The following is a 26,330-nucleotide window of genomic DNA, read 5'->3' on the forward strand; positions in this document are numbered from 1 at the left end:
AAATTTTTCTCTAACCATGGAGAAGTTTTTACAAACAAAGGATGGCCTTTTGCCATTATTTCTCACTAGAAGTCAAGCTAGTGGTCCACAGATTTCAAATTAAAACATTTTTAAACCCTAGGCTAATTCAGCTGTACTTACTGAAATTACTGTTATAAATTTTTACTAAATATCTATCTTTCCAATTGCAAAAAATAAATCCACCTTTAGTTTTGACTTGGGAAAATGAAATGGAGCATTTATACTAAAAAGCAGGTTTGTTGTACTTGTTCACTAGTGTATTTACAAGTGGCTGCATATATTTCTGAATGATTTTTTTAGAAAAGTATACCCATGAATTTGCAGAAAATAGTTGGAAATGAAACTGTGACTGTCAACAAGAAACAACAACAATCTGTTTTTAAAAAATAGTAACAGAGAAGAAATTATTTGACTAGTTCTATTAGGAATGGTTTTGCAATAGTCTGAGATTCAGTTGAATGCAATAAAGCCTGATAAATTTTAACAATACTTTGGGCCTGACATAATTAAGCCAAAATACTTCAGGAGAAAAATTTGTTCTGTTTTCTACAAATGGAAGCATCAGTATAGTGAATTTAAGATGCAAAGACAAACTATTTTCTTACTGATAACACTAGAACCAAGAATGAACATCCTAACACTGTAAATGGTGACCTATTGCGCATTCCTTGCAAATGAGTGTTTTAGGTCAATTTTACAGCAAAGATAAAATGGACTAAGTTTTGTGTGTAATTTGATAATTATTTTTCAGATGAGTGAGAAAAAAACAGTAAAATTTGAATAATTGCTTTCAGGATCATTTTCTGGACCATTTAGGTAAAAATTATTTTTCTTGAATAACTAAAAATCTGCATACTTCTGTAAAACTGTGATCCATTACCTTATTTGGGTTCTTGGTTGTATAATTACAAACTTTAGAAAAGTGGCATGTTTGTACATCTGCTAGGAAGATATATGCGTTTTCAAGCACCTGAGTTTTCTAGTGCAGGCAAATCCTAAAAAGTCTCTGGGCTCTTCATTGTATGGCACATGTGAACTTTATAAGACTTTAAGTACTGCACAGAAAAAAAAAATATTCCTTTTGAAGAATGGTTGTAACTAGTGGAATGGCCTCTTAATCCAGTTAACAGGTTTTAATAATTTACTGTCTTAACCCTGTCACGTTACTTCTTCAAGTACATGTTCTTAGCTCATGAGAATGAAAAGTAATCTAACTTCAGCCTCTAATGAATATCCTGGACTGGCTTATTGTTGTTGCCATGTTCTGTAACAATGTTTCTAAATAATTTCTATTAGTAATATACTGTAGCTTGGTAAGCTTCTGCAGCTTGATAATGAAGAGGATTTTAAAAAATATTTTTAGAGTAATATCCCCATAGGCAAAGGGGTTGGTTAGTGCATATGAAACTTCTTAAAGTAGAAGAAAATTTCTATCAAGATATGGATGAATATATTTAACCAATACAATTTAATACAATTTTAATTTTAAAGAAAAGTAAAGAGGTATTTTCCTCTGGTGAAACTAACTGGTTTTACATCATTCATGCAACAGTTGTGAGACATCTCATTGCTTTCAAGTTGCAGGCACTGTATTGTCTGGGGTAAAACATTTTACCGAAAAGTGTTGCAGTATTTTCAATAGCCTCACTTTGTCTCTCTCAGGGAAAACAGGTGATCTTTTCTTCTGCTATGGCCAATGAAAGCCCAAGGGAAAGGAAGCTCATCTGGGAAGATGATCTGTCATGAAAACAGAGGAGCATCTGTGTAGGTGTATGTATGTATATATATATATATATACTGTAAGAAACTGTGCCATTTGGTGTTCTCTGGGTAGCACGGCAGATGTGAGACTGAATGAGAGATTTGAAGAGGAAGAAGCAATTGTTTTCATGAATTCTTACTTTCTCATAAGGGCAGGAGGAGAAGAAAGCACAAAAGCTCTTAATGGAACACATATTCCTATTACCAGGAGACTAAAAGGGAAAATCGCCTGCATCAATAAGGCTGAGTATGGTTTTCTAAAATGTCAGATAATGAGAAGTCTTTGATCTTAAAACTATAGTGATTTTTTGATAAGAAAAACCACTAACTTTCAAATGTATGTCAGCCTTTGTATAAGCAACTTGTAAGAAAGGGAGATTTGTATTTCTCTGTTAGACTGCTTATTTAGTAACAGTAATGACAAAAAGTGGTCCATTAGAATTTACTAATGTTCCAGTAATAACTTTTCTGAAACAGATGATCAATAACTCTTTCTTTTTTTTTTTTTTTTTCTCTAAAGGGGAAAAAATCTGGTTGTAGCATTACACATCCCCAGTTCTAAACTGGTGGTTAAACAGTTTTTCTCTTTCCTGAGCTATCAGGATAGACTCATAGGTTTTGTTCCACACTTCTCATTAAGTCACTTTCTAGTCTGGTCAGGCCAGATTCTATCATTCTATCTGGCCTATTGGCTCATGTGTGATACAAACTGCTTTGAGATTTGAGCCAGAAAATCAACCTTTTTCAATCCTTTCCTAAAGAAAAGCTGAAGTATCTGAAAGCATGAAGGCATTGAACTCAGTACTCAGATCTATCTGCCAGTTTGCAGTAATTTGGAGCCAGATAGATTAGACAGGTCTGTTCACATTTGACAAATTCGAAGTGTCAGACTTGCTGTTAATGTACAGAATAATTCTGTGATGTAGAATACTTGTTGTAGACATGACAGATGTAAAGTATGACAACAAGGTCCGTGGCACCTCTGAGATGCCTTGAGCTGGAGGTGTCACCTCTCCTTTCCCACAAGTCTGTTTTTGTTTAAGAATCATGGTAATAGAGAAAACCATCCCGAGACATTATGTGCTCAAGAATAAGTCTTTCTTTCATATCACCTTCATCATCATGTTGTTGCTACTTGAATTTTATGTAGCATCTAAAAGTTCTTATGATATAAAATTTCTATTTTACTTATTTCTTCTTTTAGTGGTATTTGGTGTATAGTTGGGTAATCTGGATTTTAATCTTTTATCAAACATTTCAGCATATGACAAACCCAGTTTAAAATGGTGTTTTACCATTCAGTGACAGAGATTAGAATTAGACTTTACATTTTTATTAAACTTTCTTTTAACTTAAACTTATTAGTATATTTCGTGAGTTGTAGATAACAGAATTCAATATAATGTTATCAAGTTTTTTTTTGGGGGGAAAAAAAGAATCTTCCTTCCGATACTTGCACACTGATTTCTTGAAAATTTTACTTTCTTTATAATTTCTATGTATAAGCTTAGTTTTACTTCCTTTTATCTTCTTTCTTCTACAAAGTTTATGTTTTCAAGAATTTTTTTGTTGTTGTTTCTCCTATATGCTTATCATGGGAACAATTTTATCACTAAATGGTCTAAGCATTTCTAAACATCATGTGTCAGTGCATTACCTGTCTGTGTTTTCTTCATTACATCTGGCTTAGATATCACTATGACCTGTGCGTCAGCACCCAGTTTTTGGATAAGTGGCTTTTTATTTGTCCTAAAGTCTGTGATGATTCTAGAGACTGTAAGATGCTTGCAAGATGAAGTTATGGTAACTTTCAATCTGTAAGTTTAGTGCTGCTGAGGTGGAATAAAGGTAACATTGAAGAAGCAAAACCATATATTGCAATTATATTGCAGGATAAATAGCCACAGCTTGCACTGAATATAGAACATGAATAATTTTGGGAGGTGAAAAGGTGCACCTAGCTTTTCTGTTCAGCATTGATTTTCACAAGAAGAAGTATTTAACATCTGTAATTTGGCTTCCTGTCAAGCCAAGAAAATTATTAACATGAGAGAAAACAAGTACAAATTTTGCTTTCTGAAAATGATCTTGTGATTTTTATAAAAAAAAAAAAATAAGGAATGCTAAATGTGTATCTTGTTTTTTCTTGTGTAAAAGTATAGAGTAATTTTAGAGTAAAGTTAATAAACTTTTCTTCCTGCTTAGAAAGACAGGTTTCATAAAAGTATTTAGCTGACCCATCTTTAGTAGTTATAGCTGTCCATCTACTATCATTTTTTTTAATAACATGACAAATTCTATTTGCTTCTTTTAGGTTAAAATCACAGTTTCAAAATAACAAATCACTAACTCTGAAATTACAACTTGTCTAACTGTCTCATGTTATCATATAAACTTTCAAAATTGCTTTCTCATTTTGAGTTCTTATATAAACTAATTTCAGGCTACTGAAGCCAATTCCTCTTCATGCATACTGTGTAAGTTGACCAAAAAAAAAAAAAAAAAAAGAAGAAACAATAAATATACAGCAGCGGATCACTTTTTACTTCTTTTCCTTTGCAATCATTCCAGATACCTTCACGAAGAGCCATAAAGACAATTTTATGATGTTTCATTCATCCTCTTATGCATGCAGATGTTAAATTTCACTGGATTCCTTATTCGGATTACATAACCTTTGGTAGCTCTTCTTCCTTGCTTCCCTCTACCATTCTCATTTTAACTTCACTTCTGGTGCTATGAAACGTTTTGACTGAGTGAAAAAGGCAACCTGTAAGTCAGAGGGTGTACTCTGCTGAATGTTTAGTATAACAACATGTAAACTAGAAAATATTAAAGAAAAATATTCATGAGGAAGAGCATAGAAGCAAATAAAGATACACCTGTGTTTATCTGTCTGGATTATATGATCTAAGGAAAACTAGTAGGTCCTAAGCAGAATGTTCTGTGAACTGTGGTACTGCACCCAAACCTCTGAAAGACTTTTAATCTTGTCCTTTTGAATTGCATAGTATGACTGAAGGGTATGCCAGATCTGTGCCACTTCAGCTAGGTTGCCTTAGTAGATCCTTAGTAGGTCAGTTGGGAGAAGAGATCCGTGCCTTCCCCTCCTCTTCTACTCACGAGGAAGTTGCAGACTGCAATGAGGTCTCCCCTCAGTCTCCTCTTCTCCAGGCTGAACAGACCAAGAGACCTCAGCCACTCCTCATACAGCTTCCCCTCAAGGCCCTTCACCATCTTCGTTGCCCTCCTTTGGACACTCTTTAACAGCTTAATATCTTTCCTATATTGTGGTGCCCAAAACTGCACACAATATTCCAGGAGAGGTCACACCAGTGCAGAGCAGAACGGGACAATCCCCTCCCTCAGCCAGCTGGTGATGCTTTGTCTGATGGCCCCCAGGACATGGTTGGCCCACCTGGCTGCCAGGGCACTGCTGACTCATATTCAGCTTGCCACTGATCAGGACCCCCAGGTCTCTTTCTGTGACACTGCTCCTCATCATCTCATTCTCCAGTTCCATATTGTAATTGAATTGGGGAATGAGGTTTCAATGTAATAATTCAATAAAGTACCTCCATATTCAGCTTTTAAAAATATGTCTTGTGCAATTTAATTCTTCAAAATTATTATTTGTTCTCAATTTTTGAAGCTGTAGTATTTTGCCTAAAATTAAGCACTGTGTAAATCTTACCAAAGCTTTGGTATCTGTCATTAAGTCTGGCATTTATTTTTATGACAATTAAACAATTCTAACAAGAGTTTTAAATGTTTCAGATATGTGGCTGCCAATTTGCAATCAGGCCTACTTAAGTGTAAATCTCTTGTCAACATGATGAGAAAGGATAATCCAAATATATTATGGATTTCTTTGGGTTTAAATGGTTTAAAGTTAAATATGGAGAAATACCTCTTTCTGTACAGGTTACAGGTTATGTGGACTTTAGTGTATGTGGTTTATATATTCTTATCATAATTTTTTTTAATGTCTCTAAATAAATTAATAATTACATTACTTTTATGAAAGTACAACTATTCAGTAGATATTTACATCACATAACCTGCATACCTAATTAGAATAAAGGAAGAAATAAACTTATGAAGAATATGACAAAATAAAAAATGAAAATGTATAAATTGCCTCTTGACACAAGGTTATTTTCTGTCTGGATAAAATGCAAATTATTGTGTGAAGCAGCAACAGAAAAAAAAGGTCTTATCTTCTTTTATATTTTATGTTTTTAAGGTACAAAAATGAAGCAAAAATATACCAAGGAGTCATGACACTTTCAATTTCAGTCTACAAAAATATCATAAAAGAATTATAAATGCTGATAATATGAAACTGGGGAGAGTGTCTTACACACCATAAAGCTGTGCTACCATTCAGCAGGACCTTAATGGACTGGAGAACTGGGTGGAAAGAAACCTAATGAGGTTCATCAAGGGCAAGTGTAGGGTACTGCACCTGGAGAGGAGTAACCTCAAGTACCAGTAGAGGCTGGGGGCTGATCTACTAGAGAGAAGCTCTGCTGAGAAGGATCGTGGAGTTTTAGTGGATGACATGTTTACCATGAGCCATCACTGTGACCTTGTGGCCAGGAGGGCCAATGGTATCCAGGACTGCATCAGAGAGTGCTGCCAGCAGGTTGAGGCAGGTGATCCTCCCCCTCTACTTGGCCCTAGTGAGGTCACATGTGGAGTACTGTATTCAATTCTGATCTCCACAGTTCAAGGAAGACAAGAAGGTACCGGAGAGGGTTGAGCAGAGGGCCACAAAGATGATTAGGAATCTGGAGCGTCTCTCTTATGAGGAGAGGGAGCTGAGCCTGTTTAGCCAACAGAGAAGACTGAGAGGGAATCTCATCAATACATATAAATATCTCAAAGGCAGGTGTCAATAGGATGGTGCCAGACTCTTTTCAGTGGTGTCCAGTGACCTGACAAAAAGTAATGACCTCAAATTAAAAAAGGCACTGGAAGTTCCAGCTCCAAATGAGCTTCTTTACATTGAAGGTGCCAGAGCACTGAACAGGCTGCCAAGGGAGGTTGTGGAGTCTCCCTCTCTGGAGATATTCAAAACCCCTTGGGATGTGTTCCTGTGTGACCTGCTGTAGGTGACCCTTCCTTGGCAGGGCAGTTGGACTAGATGATCTCCAGAAGTCTGTTCCAACCCCAAAAATTCTATGATTCTGTGAATTTTTTTGCTACCTGTTCTTGCCTTCTTCAAATTTTTCTGAATGTCTAGGAACATTATTTCAAATAAACCATTCTTTATATACATATTCCATAAGAAAAAAATGAAACTTGTACCACTCTAACAAAACCACAGCCCAATAAAAGTTTCTGTAGTACAATTTTGTTTCATTTTATTATTTCTATTCTATTTATTTCAGATAGATTTACATGCATTTAAAAGCAAATGCAACTTGCCTTTGCAAATGAAAGTGCTTGACAAGTCCAAATAAAAGTATCAGCACTCCATAAGAGCTCTTTACTTTTCAGAATCAGTTCACATGACTGGGTCTTAAGGGTAAAAAAAGTAACAGACAGATACTAAAAATGCTAAGCATTCTGGGTGGTGCATTATGATCATTCATAAAACAGTTTGTTTAAAGGACATGTTTTATTATCATCTTATTAAACTAACACACTGTTTATGTGAATATATAATATCTTGTATAATAGCATAATAAAATTTCAACTGGATAGATAGCTATGATGAAATGAGTATTGCTTCAGTGGTGCATGCCATCTTATGGAATGCTAATGCCAGCTGAAGTAACATTTTTTTGGTTCAATGAATTAGGCTATCAGTATCCTGGAAGCCATCTCAGTAAGCATGCTTTTATCTGTTTCAGTTTTTAAAATATCCTGGGTCAAAGACATACTTACAGTTACGTTAAGTGTTGGATATAAGAAATCCTGCAACCCTTTTTTTTTTCCTTTTCTTTTTCCTTACATTTTCTCTTCTAAATCTTTTATTGTAGACAAAATTCCTAACATTTTAATTGTGGAATTCTAATGTGAATTTTTGAAAGGATTACTGTAAGTATAATGTAGAGAAGTGAGGCTTTCAGGAGTTTCACTTGTTTCTTTGTTTTGATTTCTTGAGGGTTTGCAGGATTCTTTGTTGGGTTTTGGGCTTTGTGTGTGCGTGTTTTAACATGTATACTGAAGTGCTCCTCATTTTGATGTTCTGTTTGAGTTTTTTCAGTGGACATGTGGAGCTTCTACCCATCATTTATGAAAAGGCCTTGAGGAACTTCTACAGGATATGGTATGATTACTAGCAAGCTAAGCTGCATGTACACCCAACAAATCAGATTCAGAAGCCATATGCATGTGCTAGTGGATTCCTTATTAGCTCACGTGTAGTTATATACTGCTTGCATTTCATTGTTCCTGAACAGCTTGAATCCTCAATAGAGAAACTATGGTTTCATGCATCTATTTTGCAAATTTGTCATTGATTTAATCAGTGTTGTTTGTGTAATGGCTTTAAATTAAGCATTTGTGCTCCTAAGACATTTAGAAAATTGAACACCAAGAAATGGCCCATGTGGACAATACCACTGATATTTTTGCAGTGCAAAATCACACATTGTTTAATCTCATTTCACTAATTGTCCATCCATCTGAGTTATAATTTCATTTATGTACATCAAATTATGCTGTGTAAATAAATAAATAAATAAATAAATTAAGTGCCTTAACAGGAGCATTCAATAGGATTTTAATTCCTAGCTATTCCACAAGCCCTACAGACTTTGATGTTTAATTAAAAAAAGAGAAAAAAAAAAGAAAAAAAAAGAAAAAAAAAAAAAAAAAAAAGAAAAATAAACCAACCAGCAAATAAAACAATCAAAACCAGACCAACCAACCAAAAAAAGAACAAAAAAATCCTGATAAGCCATTCCAGAAATATCTGTTTGGTTTTCTAGGAGACCTCTGTAAAATTAGGGACTCTTAGCACAAATAATAAAGAATAATTCTGGTTTCCGTTGTGAACACAGGCAGAGTTGGGGATAATTAGGTACCTTCTTTTTTTAATGTGAGTAAAGAAAAGGTTTCAAAAACATGTGCAGTTAGAAAGATGGCATTAAATATCTGTCAAAATTGTAAAAAGGAAAGTAGAATTTTTGGGATTCAAATTCAGCAGCTCTATGCAATATTATAGACTAACACAGCTGAACTTTAATACTGTTATTTAGGGGAAACTGGGACACTAATTGCAATTAATTTCCAACTTTAAATGTCTGCATATTTATGTTTAGATATGTTTGTAAAGTTTCTTAAAAGTTCAGAATTTCACTCAAATCCCTGAATGCCATAAAGATTGAATAATATTTTTTTTTTTAGAAATCAGTTACTGTATATCTCAATGCCTCTATCACCTTTGTTTCTGCATTCTTCATCTACAAAATGTGGAAAAATGTGTTTGTCATTCCACAGGAATGTCACGAAAGTAATAGTGGCATGATGTTCGAATTTTTTGGAAGCATGTATGTCAGACTCAAAGGAATTCTGATATTAATGGAATAAATTCTCTTTGCTGTGCAAACAAACTGGAATTATTTCTACTTTCAACTGGAAATCTATTCCTAAATTATTCTGGCCTGTTTGAAAAGAATAATTCATAGTTCAATCAGGAGTGGCATTTACCTTCTGTTTTGTTACACAGTGATTCCTGTGTTTTTAAATACAAATTAGATTAATAAAATGTTGCATGTGCTTTATATATTTTAATAGATAATTGTTTTAGAGTGTCACAGTTTTCTGTCTTTTCATTTTCATTTTTGTTTTCCTTTTCCTTTCTTCCTTCTCTTCCCCTTCTACTTTCCTGTCCTTTTCCTTCTCATTTATTCTGAATCCCTACAGGTATTATGGTCCTTGAGTTTATGGACTATAAACTTTTTTTCCTTTCTTTAAGGAAAAATAGTCTAAGTTGACAGAAATTGTAAAGCATGAAGGTAAGAGTGTTTGACTGTTTCATATCTTTACTTTGCAATTGAAATTGCATCAAGTGCTAAACTTACAACATATTCTCAACTTAATATAAAAGATGTATGGCAATAAAAAATGAGTAAATATTAAAAAACGGTTATTTTGTTGTATGTCCTGGTTTTTTTACCTATAATAACCTGCTTCGTAGGTATAAAAATGTTCAAACTAGTTTATTTTTTTCATTAACTATTGTGTAACGAAGTTAGTTTTAAAGACTTCTTCCTCTCCATCATTTACTGACAGTCCTGGCTCTCTGGGGAGGTCCCAGATGATTGGAAGTTGGTGAATGTCACATGAATCCAGAAAAAGGGCGAGAAGGAGGACCTGGGAAACTACAGACCTGTCAGTCTGACCTCAGTGCCTGGCAGAGTTATGGAGCAGATCATCCTGAGTGCAATCACACAGCACCTACAGGATGGACAAGGGATCAGAGCCAGCCAGCACGGGTTTAGGAGAGGCAGATCCTGTCTGACCAACCTGATCTCCTTTTATGATCAGGTGACCTGCCTGGTGGATGAGGGGAAGGCTGTGGATGTGTCTGTCTGGACTTCAGCAAAGCCTTTGACACTGTCTCCTGTAATATACTCCTGGAAAAGCTGGCAGCCCATGGCTTAGACAGGGGCACTCTGTGCTGGGTTAAGAACTGGCTGGAGGGCAGTTGCATTTAATATAGTCTTCAACAGAATTTCTGTAAGTGATTCTAGCTGAGAATCTGTCCCAGTGTTTTCTCATTCTAGTACTGTCTTCACATTTAAGAGAGTTTTCAAACAAGAATGTTAAAAAATAATATTACACAATAAAATTTTATGATTTCTGGAGGGTTACTGTTGTCGACTTTTTTATTTTTTTTAATAACAGAGGATTCTTAGCAGTTTTAGGAGTGTTTCTCCTCTAGTTATACATTTATACTCCCCTATTCATTCCTTATTTTAAAATACACTCTCATTGTATCCATTAGAGACTGATGTACACATATTTCAAATGAAAATTGTCCCTTGGAATGAGATATGTAAGATTTAATCCCTTCTTGATGTATAAAGGTAATTTTGAAGTCAACAGAGCAACTCAACTGCTGTTTTCAGGAACAATATATAACTACAGAGCAAAAGTTTAATAAATCATAGAAATCACATATTTATGGATTAGACCATGTTTTTTACACATGTTACTGATATTGTACTTGAATCATGACCATAAGCCAAAATGACTGGATTTAAAAATACAGACCTGATAAACAACAGATTGGAACAGGAGGCAAAAACATAGAGATGACATTTATTGACCATAAACCTTTTCATATATTTTAGAATAAAAGAAACTGGAAGAAATTAATGGACTAATTTGACCTTGGTATCATAGCCTAGTAGGGGCAATGACACTATTCTACTACAATTTGATCTAGGCTATTTTGCTTCTAAACCTCTGAAATTTGCAATGAATGTAAAAAAGATGAAAGTGTTCATCTCTGTCAGATTGCTTTCAGTGTAACAGAGAACTTAGTAACGAGTGGGAGACAACTAATTTTTCTCCATGCAGAAGACGCTGACACATAGTGATTAAGTTACCATTTTACCTTTTCAGTAAATTAAAAATGTTGAATTTTTGACTGTCATAATGAATTTTATTTTCAAGATTCTGAATCATTTCTGTACACATCCTTTTAACTTCTCTTAGTATGTCAGCACTTTTCTCCAAGTGGACACCGGGATGGAAGAAAATATTCAAGTAACAGCTTTACATGGTCTAGATTAATTCCTTCCTCTTTAGTCAAATGTTTGTCTTTTCAAAACAAACCTAAGGCCCATTGCCAAATCATTTTTGCCTTGATACTGTACGAAGCTATGGTGATCTGCAAAAAAATACATTGATGTTTTCCAAATCCATTATTTAATTATCAGTATCATCTACATTCATTGTTTTAGTACTTTTTATTTTAGCTACTTTAAAGCAACTGAAGTTTGTAAACTCTATAGTAGCTTAGCTGTGAATGTTCAGAAGCCAACTAGCTTCTCAATTTTCAAATACCTCTTTATGTACATATAAGAATGTATGTAGGCTAGGATTCATTTAATGGTACTCTAGAGGTTAGAAAGAAATAAGCATATAAGCTGTTATTTTTGGGCTACTTTTCAGAGTCAAGAAAATGATTTGTCTCTAGAAGGTGCTTCATTTGACCTATGTTAACCACTTGAACTTTGTATGAGAAGAATTGCTCATTGGAGGTTTCTGATCTGGGGTTGTTTAGTCTAGAGAAGAGAAGGCTTAGAGGTGACCTCATCACTCTCTTCAACTACCTGAAGGGAAGTTATAGCCAGATGGGGGTCGGTCTCTTCTCCCAGGCAACCAACAACAGGACAAGGGGACATGGGCTCAAGCTCTGCCAGGGGAAGTTTAGGTTAGATGTTAGGAAGAAATTCTTTACAGAGAGGATGATCAGGCATTGGAACGGCCTGCCCAGAGAGGTGGTGGATTCACCATCCCTGGAGGTTTTTAAAAAGAGATTGGACATGGCCCTTAGTGCCATGATATAGTAATTGGAGTTGGATCAGGGGTTGGACTTGATGATCTTGGAGGTCTTTTCCAACCCAATCTATTCTATGATTCTATGATTCTATGATCTTCTCCAGTGATTAGAAAATGAGACTAGGTTAACTACTTCAGTCATAGACACCTATGACATAGATGATCAAATAAAGAATTTGAATCTTGAGATGTTACTACTTAATAGACAGATGTTATAAATGTCATATATTTGGAGCTAGGCAAATATTTTAATTAGTTTGTGAGGCAAAAGGACAATTAACTGGGTCTTTTCCTTATTCCTTAAATTTCAAAAAAACCCAAAACCCTTAGAAGATACTTATGGAAGCATGTATGAATTTTGTATACTAGCTTTCTATGTAGTTCATACTATCTATGTCTATTGGAGCAAATTGATGATTCTGGTGCAATGTTCAACAGATATTGACTTGAAAATAGCAATATAAACATTAAAAACACTCAACCTAAATGTGCTTGAATTTATGCAAGCACGGTCAAGCATTATTTTAGCTACAGATGTCATGCACTTACAGCTTCCTATATTAGCTATGTGTATTTCATATGTTTAGTGTTTAAGTTCTGTCTCCATCATGGTAGACTTAGATATTACTGTTGACATTTAAAGCAAATTCTCAACTCCCTGGTTAATGCATCTTTATTAATAGTACTGCCTCAAACATTTTGCTTCTTTTTACCCAATGCCCAAATGCACCTTTTTTTGTTTGTTTGTTTGTTTTGTTTTTTGTTTACCTCCAGTTACATCTTTTTTTCATAAAAATCAAGTAGGTTTTGTAATAGTTCTTAGAAGAGAAGCTTTAGTTTTTGAGAAATTTTCAACCTGCTCTGTGATCATGTAAAAAAATTATAAATTCACAAATGAGCTCTTACTAGAAGTAAAAGCCAAACAGATGTTGAGTTGAATGACACATCTGTTGGCTTGAGAAAAAATTATATGTATGCCAAATTGGATTTGCCCTTTATTTCTCTTATGAGACAGAATCTCATAACTGAAGCAGGCACAACATAAAAAGAAAAATAATGGCTTTTAAGTTATCAGTTCCATTGCAAATTCATTTAATGATATTATTTTTCTTTTTTTTTTTTTAATTAAAACCCACTTCATTTAGAGATGAACTGTACTTCAAGATACATGACTAGGCCTTTAAAAATTGCCATTGGATATATTTAATGACATCTTAACAGTCATTATAAAAATATAGAATTGGTTCTTTTCACCAAGAAAATATATTTTGGTGACCAATATAGTAATTAAAATCAGTTTATAATTACATAACTAAACATTTTAGTATTATAAAATAAATGGCTCAATTGATTTCTAAGCAGGAAATAGTACTGAAACCACTATAATTTCCTAACAACGTAAATAAAATTTTACACTGGAAAGAACTATGCAAGCAGCTTATCAGAGAAACTTCCCCACGCACTCAAATCATAAAAGGGTTTGGGGTTCTTGAGGGTTAAGTAAGAATACCATTTATTCAGATGTTCTGAAAATGATCTTGTTACAGAGATGATAATACACTTTAAACATGTAATAATGAAACATCTTAATAACATTTATTAGTGAAAGAAACTGTACAGAAGTTTGGAAGATAGGAGCAAAGGGACTCTGAATGAAATTCAAAAGTGACAGTTTTGAAGTTGATTAAAAACAATACATCTTTACACAACACATAATTAACCTGTAGTTTTTATTACCACAACACATCCCTAAGAAAGGATTTGGATTGATAAAAGGATTAGACAGTTATGTAGATAATGAAAACACTTGAAGTCACATTAGAGAAAGAAAAGAGTTAAAAAAAAAGAAAAAAAGGATTTCAACACATAATTTAGTCACTAGCTGAAAGCTGATAAATCTTCAGTATTGTGCAAATTATTTAATAATAAACATTCATTCTTCAAAGACAAATGTGTCCTAATCCACCTTTTTGTTTTGAAATTTTGGTGCAATGTCTTCTTCATCCTTGTCTCTCTTGAAACTGCTGAGTTTTATTTTTATATATTTTTCTCAATGAAGTCTGCTTGCAGGTTACCTGGTTCCCTGTTACTCAGTGTAGTTCTTTGTTATTTTTGTAACTGTTTTTACCAAACAATATAAGGTCACACTCCTTTAGTGATAACTCACCACCACAATTTCTATTTATAATCTGGAATCTCTGGTATCATTTCACATTTGCATTATTCCACTCCACAAAAATTATTCTAAAGTCACAGGCAATTCAATTATCTGAACATAGCTGCTTCCTACAGGTTTAATTAAAGTTTAACTCAAACTAATTTAAATAATGGTTTCCTGTTACTAGATCATTGTTATGCCAGTTAAGCAAACAAACGAAAAAAACTCTAGTCAATACAAATCCAATCAATTCACAAGACCTTGCATGGTTTAGGAAGCAGAAATCTGTTATTTTTCATTAGTAAAAAAAACCCACCCCAAACCATGTTTACTGGGAAACTCATATTAGCATCAGGATTTTAAATATTTTAAATATCTCTTCTTACTATTTAGGGTTAAATAATCGTTCATTCTTGAATTCTTCTTCCCATTTAAAGATTCACTAAGGTTAACTCAATAATTTGGTGTAGGGGAGTAGCAATATTTGAATCATAGAAAAATTGTACAACAGAAGAGTTTGGTAAGGATATCTGGAGGTCATCTAGTCCAACTCACTGCTGAAAAATTAGGTTGCAACAAGTCTTGTCCATGTGAGAATTGAAAATCTATAGGAATGAAGATTTCACAGTCCTTCTGAACAACCCACTTCTTTATTTAGTTATCATTCCCATGAAGATTTTTTTCCCTATTTGTGGTAAGAATTCTTGTTCCTGAAGTTTGTGTACTCTAATTCTTCTCCTTTTGCTTTGCACTTCAAAAGAAGAGAGCATCTTCCATGTAAGTGTCTTCCAGTTCACTGAAGAAAGCTGTATATCGTCTCTCAGCTGTATTCTCCAACCTGAACCAAATCAACTTCCTTGATGTCTTTCCATGTGTCGTTTTTCCCATGCAGATTAGTAGGGTACTGAAGGATAAATAGCTAAGTTGTTTCAAATGTTTGCATCCCTTGTTTTGAAATACTTTTAAAATGGACAAAAAAGTTTTATTTCCTATTGTACCCAAATAACACATGAAATGTACATGTGGAACAGTTGATCAAACTGGCAAAGTATGCCAAGGAAAATAATATAGAAATGCTAGGACTAGTTTTAAACAAGTTAAAGTCTGACTAATTGTACTTCATGTTGCTGATGTTGGACTGTATCTGTTATCTGACCTATACCTCTCAAAGCTACCTCTGAAATCTTTATCCTATGCTGAATATGACTACAGGTATATTTTAAGTAATTTTTGAATTACTTAGTAGCATTGAAATATTGAAACCATCATTATATGACAGTTGATATTAAAATTTCATGTCTGAAATTTTCTATTGTAAACCATAAGATGAACTTTCCAAGGACCAGAACAGACCTCTGCAATGGAAGAAATAATATAACTTCCTTCTAATACTATAGTTACTCAGAATCACAGCAAACATATAGCAAGGAGATCAAAGGAAGTATAAAAGACTAGAGTTGCAAACACCATCAAGACTTATGTCTCTTAAGAAAAGAATCTGAAAGTGACCTTTTTTCATTATCAAAGACTAAAGTTCACATTCTGCAAATAACACCAGTCTTGGATGTAAAATCAACCAAAGTAAACCAACTGAAAGTAAAAAAAAAAAAAAATCCAGGAAACAACTATGTAGACTGTGGTAGAGGAAACTTATGTGTCTTCTTATTTTAGATTTAGAAAAAGTGAAAAGCCAAAATCTTTCTTTTGAACTGCAATGCTCTTAAAGATCACTTTTAAAGAACATTTCTTGAATTATTGTTAGCAATTTTAGGAGAAAACCATGAAACAGCTAATCAACTCTTTGTCAACTGCTTTTTTTCCACTACTACCGTAAAAACCAGCAAAACACAACAACGTAACCTTGTCCTTTTCTCTGTTAACAATTCTATTCTGTTTTACAGTCCCAGGACCAGATGGCAAATGACTGTCTGTGGAGAACCATTCATAATGGTAGATTGTGCTGAATTTTTATCCCATAATGTATTATCAAATACTTCGTGGAAATATCTCATGAAAATATCTCATTAAAACGTAAGAGAATATTTTTCAGGAAATTGTCATTTTAGTTCTAGCATAATGATCTTGAACTCCAAGTGAGATATACAAAATACTTCAAAAACTTAGCCTGGGAACTGAAATTATTAATTCTGCCACATATTAAAAATCACACACTTGACAGATGCAGCCTTTTTATGGATTACTGCAGTTTTTCATGTTGTCCCTTCCAAGTATTAATGACTCTTTCCCTCTCTTCTTCAGGGATTAACAATTGCTTCTTTTTAAGTTCTCTGACTCAGTAGCATAATTAAATTATAAATAGAATAACCATGTTTAATGCATTTTACATTAATTTTCCTTTTTCTTGTCTTACATGCTTGAAAGTTTGTTCTTTTACATCTTTACTGTGTGATGCATAAGCTTCTCCCTAAGAACCTTCATTTCTTTCTAGGTTAGATCAGTCTAGAATCTGTCTATGATCAGAGATCTAGATGGTAGAAGACTGAATCACACTTTGGCTGTGACTTTCTCTTTCCCGTGACTCAAATTCTAAAAGCAATTCTTCAGTTTTGTACCAAAAAGTTATGTGAAAAAATGTGAGGCCCAAGTTACTTGTTTGGTTATGTTTTTACAGTTATGATAATGCCCTCTTTTTTTCAATTAAAAGCTAATTACCCTCAAAGCAGAGAACCTGAGTTGCGCCATTGAGGTCAGCATCTGGGACATGCCACTTTGTAAACACAGTTCAACACTCCATAAAAGGAAAAACAGATATGATTCATCATACTGATATTTCATGTAAAGGGAGAGAAATAAACAGGCAGGAGAATTTTTTTGTTTTTCCCAGATAATGTTTTTGTTTCTCACACCTAATAACTTAATAAAACTTAATAAAACATGACTGTAATGAGGATGTCAGTTCTGATTAGCATGAGTAGGTAGTATGGTGGGCGATAAGCAGCCCTGCCAAATTTTTTACCTCAAAGTCAGATTCTAGATCTAATTTGTTAAGTAGTTTGAAGAGAAACACAATCCACTGAAACAGGAAAATACTATTCCAGACCTGTTTTCAAGCTGCTGTGCTTAGGCAAGCCATATATTATCTCTACAGCTCCATTTCTGCACTACTAATAGAGTGATTAGCCTTAATAGGAAAGATTTGTGTTAGCCTTTTCTTTTAAAATGTAATACATTAAAAGAGTGCAGTAAATGTTAATTGTTTGTTCTCTCTTTGTATCATTTTCAAGACTTTTTACCTTTCTTCCTTCCATTTCAATAGGTCTTGAAAGCCAACACCTAGGATTCTCTTTTCTACTTACTTGAAACAACAGCTGGTCTACTTGGTTCTTTACCTTTCTATCAATGTACTTAATTTTTCGTAGTTTTCCAGTATTCCAGATTGAGAACCCAGTCCATCACTTATTGATTCAGAGCAAGAGAAATCCTTCAAATATTCAGTTCTTACTTGGTTATGAAATACAGGCAGCACTGTTCATCCAATATACTGATGACTTTCCAGTATATCTCTTATTCATACTTTCATGTTTAACTTTCACATTCCTTTCAGTAGTATTGGACTATTGGACTTTGTCCAAGACAGGATACTTTCTCAGTTTTTGATCGCTTGTTTGTGTTTTTGTTGCTTCCCCCCAACAGCATAGAGTGCTATTTAAATATCCTAATTCACTGTTTTCAAATGTATCTTTCTAAAGTGTTTCAACTACCATAACTCTTGTATTTAATTTTTATTGTAATATCCTTTTTTTTTTTTTTTTGATTGCAGACCAGTTTTGGTCTCAAGACTATTTTGTAACTTTGTTCCTGAAAGTATCTGCCACCTTCTGTCCTTTGTATGTGCTTGAGAAGCAAACCCGCTTTTAATCCCCAGAATGAAACTCACACAGTCCTGTCTCTTGCCAGTATTTGGTACATATGTCAAGTTTATTTTACCCCTCATGACTTATTTTCTTGGTTAGCAGATGATCCTGTCTTGTGTCCAGTATCACAGTTACCTGTATATCATCTCTATTTGTTTTAGACCTCTGAGCATTCTTTACTGTTTTTCATCACATGTTTTCATCACTGGCTTTTTATATTAGAAATTCATATAGAACATATCAATAACCAGCTCTTTATTGTACTGTGTTGATTTCAATTAGATCTGTCATGTCACTACTTTCTCCTTATAGTGCAGATAATATTGTAGCGTCTTATCAGCATGTCTTGCAACAAGACTGTAGTTCCTCACGGAAGAGAGATGCCGCAAAGTGCCACTGTACTCATCAATTTTCAGAAGGTTTCTCATCTGGTTTAAGGCCTTTCCTTCCTTCAGACAGTTTAAGAATAAAGTTGATATTCCTTTCTTAAATTTATGCCTTTATTTTGTGATAAATCTTAGTGATTTGTCATGTTTTAAAAAACTGTATGCTGGAAGTTGTGAGTTTACCTTTCAAGGCACAAGGAAACTGCATTCACTTTTGTGTGTTCATTTGTGTTTTCTTTCTGTATCAAGAATCCTATCTACAATATCCATCTTTCAAGGCATTTATAATACAGAATTAGCATAGAGATGATAAAAAAGGATTTCCCTAACATACTCCAATTTGCAAATGATGTATTTAATCTAAATTATAGTTCATTAGAAATGTGTAAGAAATTACCAATAAAAATTTATAACTGAGATCTTTATCCTATTAAGTTTATTTTGTAACAATGTTGAGAACATGAACATTTGTTCTGGAATACTTTGAAGAAATATTTCTACCTCAGCAGTATAATATCTGTGTATTCTTAATAAATGGAAAGTAAGTCTTCTGTATGCATTATGAAACACTAAGAGGAGGAGGTTTGATGTAGTTATGTCAGATTGTTTTGATCCTGTGGGAATGAAGTGAGGGACCAAGGTAAGAAGCATCTGCCATTTAATATGTCAAACTCACAGAGGCCAGCGAAGCTGACAGACATTGAAGAAAGCATGTTTTGCAATCTATAAAGATTAGAATACTAATTTCTGCTGCATTTGTAAGTCACACAAGACATGTAAGCAAACTAACCTGCAGTCTTACTCACTGTTTCTGAGGCTGCTAGTGTACACAGTGAAGTAGATAACATAGAAGTGATTTTTTTTTTTTGTGGATTTAGTGTTCTAGCTCAAACCAGTAATGGTGCTCCCCTTAGCTGCCATGATTATTGTTAAATATTTTGCAGAACAAAACCACAAAGTATGTGTGTTTTAATCTTCTTTCTCAAAATAAGGGAATAAACAGTGACTGAAAAGTCAGAAATTTGGCTCTGAATGGCTAAGTCTTGACTGCAGACAAGAGACGTCTTGTTATAGTAATGATAATTTCTATTAAAAATTAGATTATATTACTGGAGTGAAACAAAATTTTTTTGAAACCCAAAAATACATTTTTTAACAAATAATTCACTATCATTTATGTCTTCAGGTCTATGGCTACTATTTTACAAACAAAACTAAGAAAATAGTGACTGCTTAGAAGTTTAGAACATAAGTGGCAAAAGAATTAGATTGATTTTTAAAATTTTGTTCACCTTTTCATTGAAAATCTCTATAAAAAAATTCATTCTTTCATCTTTTTCATATTACATTACTCTTAAAAGATTGTTTAGTTTCTACGGATGTAATGATTTTGCATCACTTCTTTCAGTGCAATGGAAATACTTCTAGTGAAGCAAGACCACTCACTGTTAAAACCTAACATGATGCATTTGCACAATTGCAATGTACATAGAGATTACAGCTTATGCTTTAATCATAATCATAATCAAATAATAGCTTTAATCAATACAGCTACTATCGACAATTATGTATCAAGCTCAATTTATATGTTTGTTGCAGACAATCTGCATCCCAGCTCAGCTGGTTAGAGCATGGTGCTAATAACACCAAGGTTGTGGGTTTGATCCCCATATGGGCTATGCACTTAAGAGTTGGACTCAATGATCCTTGTGGGTCCCTTCCAATTCAGAATATTCCAAGATGGTGCAGAAGGCTTAACAGATTTTCACATGGCTCTCATCTTCCAAATCTCTGTAATACCAGGGAAAATCTTACTTATTTTTCATTAAATTAATTGAACATAAAGTTATTACAATTTAATCCTGTCAACATTAAAAGGATAATTTTTAACTGCATCTCATTAGCTTCAAGTCTATCCGTTAATTTTTCTGCAATTACAAAGGCAAGATGGATAAAATATCAAAATGCTTTTATTTCGATTATCTGATAAATAATGTGAAAGTAAAAGGAAATTTTGAGGTATTTTATACAGACCCCAAGAATTTTTATGAAAATGAGAAAAAAACCGAGGACAATGTATTGCAAAATGGAAATAAAACTGAGAATTTTGAGTTGTAAGTTGGAGTTCAAAGATTTTTTAGAGCCAGTGTTCTTTAATGTTTTTGTAAATTATCTGGATACCAGACTGAAACGTATATTAAGTAATTTGCCAATGATACTAAACCAGGAGGAGCTATGGACTCTCTTGAGGGTAGAGAGCCCTTACAGGGAGATCTGAATAGACTAGAGACCTGGGTGAATACCAGCTACTTGGAATTTAAAAAGAGCAAGTGTAGGATTTCCAACTGGGACGGGGTAATCCGGGTTATGCTTACAAATTGAGAGATGAGTGGCTGGAGAGAAGCTCCACCAAAGCAGAACTGGGGATTTGGGTTGTTGGCAAGTTGAATCTGAGTCAGCAGCGCCCTGGCAGCCAAAAGGGTCAACCATACCCGGAGTGTGTCAGGCAAAGCATTGCCAGCCGGTCAACAAAGGTGATTGTCCCTCTCTACTCTGCACTAGTGTGGGGCCACATTAAGTGCTGTGTGCAGTTTGTAGCAAACAAGGGTTACTTGATAATAAAACAGTAAGTTCAAAACATTTATTTAGTGCCTTTATCCATGAAATCTTTCTTAAAACAACAGCTAGACCCATATAACCTACAATTTGATGAGATATCTAAAGAATACAGTATTTTTAATATTAACGGTCTACCTAAAATGTCATGGAATATCTCAAGTTGAATATTTAATACATCTGAGGACAAAACTACCTATTTGACTTTGATACTTTAACATAGGCAGAATCTCATTGTCAAGGCTTCCTATGATAATTACCCCTTTCCAGGCAAGACCATCTAGGTGTTTAGCTTCTGACAACTGTGATTTTAAAAATCAGATTTAAATTAGGTGTCTAGATTAAGAGGCTTAGCTCTCATATCATAGGGTTTAATAAATTCTACAGGCCTGATTTGTTTACCTGGCTTCACAAATACACACTCAAAACAAGGAAGCACTGTGGTTTTATCTCTGTTTCTTCAAGTCAAGGTTTACCTATGATCCCATCTTTTTCTCTTGGAGCATTACTTGTGGTGCTTATACTAGTTAAGCCTATTTCTTTCACTCATGAAAGTAAAGTAAGTCCCATTCCCTGACTTGATTTTAACCTCTGTTTTCTAGCATTTTTCCCATACTTTAGCTCTCATTTTTGTTCAGTCCATACTCAGACTGTTCCTTCCTTGGATTCATGATGAGTTCTACTCCAAGCTTCTGGGCAATAGGCAAGTATGATGATCCTAGTCTTTAAGTATGTACTAATTATATTGCTTAAAATAACAAAAATAATAGATGTTAACTTTGATTTGATATAAGAAAAATACATTACAGAATGTGCAAGAATATGCTGTTTCAAAAAGTGCGGTATAAATCATATACTTGTATAAAGCAAATCATGCTTTAACACTTAGATTCTACAGAGATTGTGCTATAGAAATACTGAAGAGAAATAAAAATGCAGTTTTGAATAAAACATCAAAACAATGGTGACAGGAGGGATGTATCATTTTTTTGTACTTAATGCAATGTGTTTTAAAGAATCAAATATCTTTTATAAAATGCAAAAGATTTAACATGATTGATTTTAATTATTTTCCCAGCTAAGAATTCTTTCAGAATTATATGGGGTGCTATCATAATTTTTCTCAGAGGACAGAACACATTTCATTTTGTTTTGTGGGGAGACCTAGCATTTTCTGAGAATTGCTCATGGCTCTGCTCCCTTTAGAATCCTTCAGATTGAGTTTCACCAGTTTTCAGAACAATTATATTAAGTTTTCTTCCATGTTCTCACTTCCCTCTCTGTTTTTCTTTGAGTCAAACCTGTCAGCTTTCCATTGATTTTGGTTTTTTAGGCTGACAACCTGCTATGTCTGCCACAATTAAAACTATGGGAACTTTTGCCACAGAGTTGAAAATCCCTAGATACATCATAATTTTAAAAGCCCTCAGGGGCTGCATAATAAATATAGCGTGAAACATCAAATAAGAATAACTGGAAGAATCTTTTCTCCTGAAATCTTAAAAAAAAAAAAAAAAAATAGAGAGGGAGAAAATGTGTTTGCATACATGTGCATATGTTTGTATGTTGTTTATAAAGTACTGAAGGTAGTATTTAGCCCTGCCCCAACAGCAGCTCTCAAGACTTTCCTTAAACCTTGTGACTACAGGCAGCTGTGGAACAAATTCCAAATAATTTAAATATCTAATGCCTCATTTTAGAAGCATTCAGGGATGCATCAAATAGTAATATGCAGATCTGTCAGTGACCTTATGAGTGATCTGAAGTAAATTGCTTTGCCACTCTGAGTCTACATTTCTTTATTTTTAAAACAGAACTCATGATTCCTCTATCCTTCATAATGTTCTCTGAACTCAGTAGAGAAATTATTATGATGCTGAAAAATTTTTATTAACTGCAAAAAAAGGAATTGTTAAATGACAAGCCTTTTGAAGGCTGCTGTACCTGATCTTTATGTGCTTTTTCTTTCTTTCTCCTTTTTTTTTTTTTTTTTTTTTTTTTTAAAGTGCAGGAACAGACCATAATCTGATAAACTTGAGTTGTAGCATAGTCACAAAAGCAATGTGGTATATTTATGTTTGTTCATTTCATTACAAAGTTTAATTGATTTGTGGTATTCATAATCACAATTTAAAATAAATATACTTAAGGTAAGTGGCTGAAATTAGTTTTCCAGTAAACAAATTGAAACACAAGATTGAAAAACTACCGTATACTAATGAAGCTAAGACTTACTTTTGCATAACTTCATAAAGAAAATTTACATCTCTCTCTGAAGTATAGAGGTGTAGTTAGTGTCAGAGATGTATTTCTAGACTAATATAGCTCTGTCTTCATCTATGTTCTTTCATTATTAATAGTTATCTTTGCAGTAAAAATATTTTAAAATATGTCTTGAACAAAAAGAAGTGCTTAGGCAGTAATTTCTGTCTACTGCACAATGTATTTATTTGTGTGCAGACTGTATATTTGAGTATAGTATTTATTCAGCACACAGTATTATTTAAAACATGGCATGTTTGGACTGCCCGTAAAGTACTCATTTCAAGTGTTTTGCAAATTGCCAGTGAAATTTATCAAATTTATCAAACCATGCAAGAATTGTAGCAAGGAAAAGCAAAATAGCAAAACTGTTCTCTACTGTTTCTACTTTCAGAATCTATGCTGTTACCTCTGTCACAGGCCAAATAGCACCATGCAGTTAAATGAGACTCATCACTCATACTTCTAGATGATTCTAGTATGTATCGGAAAAACAAAAGAAACACAGATGAAGGGAAGACTTACTGATGAGCACTGTACCTACATGTGCCCTTCTCTAATGGCTTAATTGTGCATGGAAAAAAGCACAAGGAAATACAGAGGAAATAAAAACTTTACACCTTTTTAAAACATTTGTGGCAGGAAGTCAGAATGTGATAGTGAATCAGGTAATGGCTTTGGGCATGTGGAAAATCAAAGAAATTGTACTGTGTGAGGCCACTGGTAGTTCATGCTGATTATTCCAATTAGAAAGCATCATATGTAGAAACAATGCCCCTTGGAGAAAAATAACCATAGGAGCCAAACATCAATCAGAAGCCTAAGCCCAAGGTCAAACCTTCATGTCATATGTGTAGGCTGCCAGACAAGGCTTGGGCAGGGTCAAAGTGCTGTGAGGGCCAGTAACTCCCTGTGGGCTGGGGACCAGGAGCAGTGCAGGCCCCCACAGGGGCCATCAGGGCAGGGCTGGCAGCTTACTCATTAAATCTTCACTATTATGTAATTGAATGGTATAATGTTCTCCTAGTTACCTCTTTTAAAATTCCCTCTTTGAAAGTCTGGTCTTAAGGTTGATATTTGGTCTTTTTAGAAGAGGGACTAGGGTTTCCACACAAATGCAGAAGAAACTCCACAGGTGTACTACTGTGTCTACTCCAACACAGACCTCTATCCTGTGACATAGATACTAGTTATGATGAATTAGATGATCTCCAGATGTCCCCTTCAACCCCAACCATCTGTGATTCTGTGATTCTGCGATTTCTGTAAAACTATTTTGTTGACTAGGATAGATGTGTCTATCTTCCCCACTGAATTCAAAGCAAAGCCAAACACAGAAAGTTCATAAGCTTAATAACTTAGGTACCTGAATAACTTAGTCACCTTTTGCAGAAGACACTGAGGAAAACTTTTATCGTTAGGTTAAATTATTTTTTAAATTAGGTTAAATTATTTTTTACTACTTAAATCAGCTTCTAGAAGTTCCTCCTTCTTCTCTTTCAGAGGCCCTAGAATACTCTGCATGGCCTCCCATTGCCACTCCAGAAAGGTCTAGGTCTCTAATAGTTTAACACCGTATCTGCCAGTCCTGGCACATCTGAGATACTCTACAACATCTCAAATAGGCTTAGATGTCTATGTTCACATAAATGAATAGCTCCCAGTGGTGTCTGCAATGCTACTTAGTTGACCAGATGTTTATGTCTATTTTAGGATGAGCTGTACCTGTGTTTAGCTGCTCACAGTTAGATGTTTAGTACCATTTTTAGATGTCCTAGCTTATCTATGTTGAACTGGCAGATATGACAGAAGAAATGACTTCAGCTCTTCTGCAGTGACAGCTAGAAGTCATATTAGATACTTTAAGGCATCTCAAATGACACCAGACACCTACATTTAGACAACCAAATCAATCTGCTAGTTCCCACTGCGCACCAAAATTATCACTGTATTTAATTCCTCTGGATCACTGTTTTCTAAAGTAAATTCCCATCAGTAGGCTAGAATGGAAAGAAACTGCACAGCAATTTGCACTGGAAATTATGTGCTCTTTAAAACAGAGAGATAAAATATACCAACAAATCAAAAACTAAATGAGTACAAATAACTAGAAAAAATAAACACTGAATGGAAGAGATTATTACTCAAAAATGTGGTAAATTCTCCAGCACTTGCTACTTTTACAGATAGGTCATTCTTCCTCCTATAAGATAGATTTTATCTAATAAGATTTAGCTGAAGGAAAAGATGAAAGTACTGTAAAGAATTCCATGACCTTTGCACTGACAAAGCCGGATTAGGTAATCATAAAATTCCTTCTTCCCATAAAAACTTTCTGTTAATCTACTGGAGAGAAAGTTATACTGTAGAAAGAGGTATCTTTAATAGAATTTCTAATCGCTGTAGAAATGAATTGTTCTCTCGGGGAAAGAAGAAGTTTTTTCCTCAGGGAAATCTTGCAATGTGAAATGTTTAATTTCACTATAATTTTTTTTCAGAGAATGGAATCAGTCTGGATCTTACTGTGATGATACGTTTCCTTAAAGGGCCAGTAGTAGTTTAATTTCAAAATTTCTAAAGCTTGTGTAGTCTGCCTATTCAATGGGTTTATATTGCCATAACTGTTCACACAAACCGGTGTATAGCAAATGATCAAACAAAACCTACTTTTTAATTATTTTCATTTAATGGATAGAACGTTTATAATTTCTTTTAAACGTA

The 26,330-nt window shown here is 34.1% G+C and overlaps 1 long non-coding RNA gene across 1 annotated transcript; it reads left to right on the plus strand.

The window, feature by feature from the left end:
- Nucleotides 1-7,849: 7,849 nt before the first annotated feature.
- Nucleotides 7,850-10,605, plus strand: LOC126649649 (uncharacterized). The gene is made up of 3 exons (XR_007631108.1): nucleotides 7,850-8,062; nucleotides 9,664-9,755; nucleotides 10,033-10,605. It is a non-coding gene; the product is annotated as an uncharacterized LOC126649649 (long non-coding RNA).
- Nucleotides 10,606-26,330: the final 15,725 nt, after the last annotated feature.

The sequence above is a fragment of the Myiozetetes cayanensis genome, unplaced genomic scaffold (assembly GCF_022539395.1).
Source record: "Myiozetetes cayanensis isolate MyiCay16 unplaced genomic scaffold, myiCay2020 scf5-8, whole genome shotgun sequence".
NCBI lineage: Eukaryota > Metazoa > Chordata > Aves > Passeriformes > Tyrannidae > Myiozetetes > Myiozetetes cayanensis.